The following is a 5089-nucleotide window of genomic DNA, read 5'->3' as shown; positions in this document are numbered from 1 at the left end:
TTTATAAGGCTTCTCTCCAGTATGAATCTTCTGATGTCGATTAAGTCTTGAGATGCAAGTGAATGCTCTCTCACATTCATTACATTTAAAAGGCTTCTCTCCAGTGAGGATCTTCTTATGTTCTGTAAGGTTTGAATGTTGACTGAAGGCTTTCCCACATTCATTATATTTACAACAGTTGTCTCCAGTATGAATCTGTTGATGTTTACTCATTTTTCTCACATTACTTCCCAGTTTTACCTGCTGCTTTTTTTTCTGACTCTCACTTTTCCCAATTTCCCTAAAAGTAGAATAGCAAAGATCAGCCCACATGAGTCTTTCTACTTTTACCCCATGGGATGATTCTTCTCCTGTAATGTTTTCTTTTGGAGTTGCCTTTGTGGTCTCATTCCTCAACTCCATATCTGGAAAAAAAATTAATATAAAATGTGAATGTCCCCATCTCTCTGAGCTTGGAGAAAGGAAACTGGGGGATGAGTTGATGCATACAGCTGGATATATTGCTGACAGAAAGGAAGCACATGATGTCGAGCAATCTCGCAAATATCCTGATGTCTGTGGAAAAAATGGTCAGAAACATGAGATGGGGATTTCCTATCCATAAACTGAGCATACAGGGTGAAGATAAATCACTGAAGAAGATTGGAATACGAAGTATTCAGAACAGGGGATTAGAATAGGCTATGTACATTGGCCTTTGATTATAACAGGTAAGAAAATAGCTAAAGCACAGAAGATGAAAAGAAGAGGAAATATCCAAGGAAGAGTAAGGACTAGGGAAAACCATCTGGCAACAGCAGCCAGGTCTTCATCACCTCAAGACTAAGAGCCTAACATCACTATGAGAAGGCAGCATTGTATAAGAGAAAGTCACTTGGATTTTGAATTGGAAGGCCTGGATTCAAATGTCAGACCAATTATTTACTGCTTTGGGCAAATTGCCTTGGGTAAATCACTTACTCTTTCTTGGGTTGTTTTCTCACTTGCAAAATGACATTATTAGACCAGAATCTCTTAATATGCTTCTTTGCAGGTTTGACCTATTGATCTTAATTCATTATAATAAATATATGGGACACATTTATGAGTCTTTAAGGTTTTCCCATTTTTTTCATTATTTGATCATAACAACCCTGTGATGAAGGTACTAGAGGCATTTTACGTCCATTTTATACACGAGGAACTGAGTGAGATTTGCAGAATTGCGTCTTTCCCATGGTAAAAAAAAAATACTTAAGTGATACTTTCTATGTACAAAGCAATTCCCCTACAGCAATCCTGGGGTAGGTACGTCTTTATTATCCTCCTCTTTATATATGTGTGTATATGTGTGTGTGTGTGTGTGTGTGTGTGTGTGTGTGTGTGCGCGTGTGTGTACATATACATATATATGCATATATGTATGTGCACATCTCTATCATCTATCTGTATCTCACATCACCTGATGTCAAATAAGACTTGAGCTCTAAATGAATGTTTTCCCCCATTCCTTACATTTATAAGGCTTCTCTCCAATATGAACCTTCTGTTGTTGAATAAATGTGTGTATACATACAAAACAGATATATCTGCTCTAACCTATAGCTATTTTCACAAATTAATTTGTGGATCTGTGAGTAATAGAGAAAAAATATGAAGATAGAGCCCCCAAAGATATATGAAACAGAATATTTCTCATGAATCATTCTGTCTCTTTAGGTTCTTGTGGCATCCGACCTTCCTGAAGAAACATCCCCATGGCTTGGGCGATAAAATATGGAGAACCATTCTGGAGCAGCAAGGAACACAGCAATATTTCTAATAGTCAGGTACCAAAGGGGAGAGTACAGGGAGAAAAGAGATGACCCAGAGTAGAACCCTACGGGATAACCTGGGTTAGCTGTATTAACATCAATTAAGATTGATATATATATATATATATACACATACACACACATATATATGTATATATATATACATACACACACATATATGTATATATATAGATTGATACATATAATTATAATTACATATAATATATAATTATTATTATATATATGAGATATATAAGATTGATATATACATAAAAGACTGAGAAATGATGAGGCAAGTAGGAGGAGAACCACATTCATTTCTTGGGGTCCAAGGAAATGATATCTGAGATTAAAGTCAACTATGGCAAATACTGCAGAAACAGGGGGAAAGAGTGAGGCCTGAGGAAAGACCACTGGATTTGGCAGCTAAGAGATCATTGGTTAACATTGGAAAGTTACCAACAAACAAAGTTATCAAGTTTCACTTGAGCCATAGGAACAGAAGACACATTTCATGGGCTTCCGAAGAGTGAGAGGAACGGAAGCTGAGTGTGTGGTATGTTCAAGGAATTTAGCTGATAAGGGAAGGAGATGTCTAAGCAGCTGGGATGGTAGCATCAAGTGACATGGGTTTTGTTTGTTTGTTTAAAGGATGAGGGAAGCCTGGGCTTATTTGTGCGCATCATGGAAGGAGCCAGTAAATAGGGAGACAGTGAAGAAGAGTGGCAATAGTAGCAAGGTCATCTGCTGGAACAATCCCGAGAGCATGGGGTGAAAGGTGCATGAGAAAGGGCAAGAAGGGCTCCCCAATTCTCCCGAGACTGGAGGGCAGGGAGAGATCGTAGGGGATGAAATCGGGGGGCGGGAGATGAAGACGGAAGGGGGAAGGAGCTCTTGGCAAAGAGCCTCAGCTTTGGCGGTGAAGTGTGAGGTGAGGCCCTCCACTGAGAGTGTTGGAGGTGGGGTGCTGTAGGAGGAGGGGCAAAGGAGAGAGCAGGTTTGGACTAGTATCTGAAGTAAAGAGAATGGAAAACAGGCTAGGGAGGATGCTGTGGTAGAAATATCTACCAGGGTCCCCTTCCACTCTACTCCCTCTCCCATGTGGACTAGATTAATTCTTTTCCTTAAAAGGTATTAAAACTGTCCTTGGGACTCAGACTAACTCAAGGAAGTGAGGAAGGCATTCCTGGTTGCCCAAGTACAAGAAAGCAAGAGAAGCTCCAGCTTCTCTCTGAGGCTTGACCAGGGGACTCGGGGGAAGATGCACTCAATTAATGCTGAGGTAATGAGGGATCCTTACTGAATATTCTTGTTGAACATCCTTCCCCAGCTCTATGTATGTCTTGTCAACACTTTGTGATTTTCAGGTTCCTCAGTAAAGGGTGCCATTGACGCAAGAGGAATTTCCTATGAGAGATGATGACCCCTGACAGGCCAGATGGGGACAGAGTCCTCAGGACTTGGGACCCCATAGAAGTCTCAGAGCCTGGGTGCCTTCTGGTTCCTCCAGTTCTTGCTAGGAGCCAGAGTTCATAGTTCCTATTTCCAACTCTTCCAAGTCAATTCCTGACCCACGGATTAAGGATCTACTTTCTACAGATCTAGGAACAGCAGTGATCAGCAGAGATCCTGCCCTCCAGGAGTTCACAGCTGACCATCCTTCGACACAAAGCAAATAAACTCAGTAACCCAATGTCACTTCTCCCTAAAGTGGACTCACCATCATGGTCAGGACTTCTTGGCTTCTCCATTGGGACTCTTGTGCTTCTGACCCTGAGTTCCCTCCTGGGCTGTTGCCTTTTGGGTTTGGGAAGCTCTAGTTTCTAGGCTCAGGTTACTTCTAAATTTCCACCCTGGGGGTTCCCAGATTCAAATCCTTCCCCAGTCACTGAGGTTAAAATTCTCTTTCCCCAAGTATGGTTCACAGCAGCTAAGAGACTGGAGTTGGAGGCCCCATGCTCTCAGGGACGTACACTGTCTGGATCTATTTACATGGTCGAGGTGGGGTTAAGAACTTAACCGGATATTTTAAAATTGTGTCCTCCATGAGAATGTACTCTTCTTGAGGACTGGGATGGCTCACCAGAGGCAGCTGGTGACAGTGAATAGAGTGCTAGGCCTGGAGGTATGAAGACCTGAATTCAAATCTGACCTCAGATACTTACTAGCTATGTGATCCTGGGCAAGTCACTAAACTTCTATCTGCCTCAGTTTCCTTAACTGTAAAATTTGGGCCAAATAAGATAGTTATAAAAGCACTTAGCACATAGCAAGCTCTGTATAAATACTTATTTTTCCACCTTTCTTTCTTTTTTTCTTTCTCTGTAATTCCAGTTCTTAGCACTTGGCTCTGCAAGTAGCAAACACAGACTTATTTACTGACCGAGTGACTGCCTAATGGGTCCTCTCATCCCAAGCCTCTTCCCCCAACCTCTCTCTTATCTCTTCTGCAATTAGTCTTGGAAATGGGGCTTTACCAGAAAGAGGCCCTTTGGAGAAAGAGGTAAGATGTAGATGTCATCTCTATGCAAGGAAAATTTCCTCACAATTTGGATTGTGCCAAGGTGCCTGGGGCAGGGCCAGGAGGGAGGGACTCTCTCTAACTGGAGGTCTTCATACAAAGGCTGGGTGACAACCACATGGAATCATAGTGGAGGGAATTCTGGGTAGGGATGGGTTAGACTAGATGCCTCTGAGGTCAGGTTCAGCTGGGAGAGTCTGGGTCTGTGCCTCTTTCTGCCATGGCCAGGAACTGTTAGCTGTGCTCAGAGGACAGCCTTGCTCCCTCCTGAAAGAGAAAGAAAAGGGGCTGAAGGACAGTTTCTACCCAGGGTGGGGGGTGGGGCCCTGAGAAGGCTCTGTTAAGATAAAGTTCTAATTTATCTCATACATATCTTGTTTATATATAGTTGTTTGCATGTCATCTCCACGTTACACTGTGAGCCCTTTGAGATCATGGACTGTCTTGCCTTTCCTTGTATCTCCTAATGTTTGACGCAGTGCCTAGCTCACAAAAGGTGTTTAATAAATGTTTGTTGACTGACTGTTTAACCTTTCAGCTAGCTCTTTCAGGAGGAGTGAACTTTCAGGTTAATTCCTGAGCAAGGTGTAAAGTCTACTACTTTCTTTGATGGAGCTGCCTTCTCTGAGGCAACTGAGGTCCTCTTTTAGGGCCCTTCTCCTTTTTCCATTGACTCTCATTGATGGTGGAGTTTCCAGATCTTCAAGACAGCATTTGCTCCTTCTGGGAATCTACATAAAGAGACTCAGGGATCATGGGAGATAACGTACCTAGG

Source organism: Trichosurus vulpecula, chromosome 2, assembly GCF_011100635.1.
Source record: "Trichosurus vulpecula isolate mTriVul1 chromosome 2, mTriVul1.pri, whole genome shotgun sequence".
Classification (NCBI taxonomy): Eukaryota; Metazoa; Chordata; class Mammalia; order Diprotodontia; family Phalangeridae; genus Trichosurus; species Trichosurus vulpecula.
The sequence above is the reverse complement of the archived record's forward strand: the minus strand, read 5'-3'. Positions refer to the sequence as shown.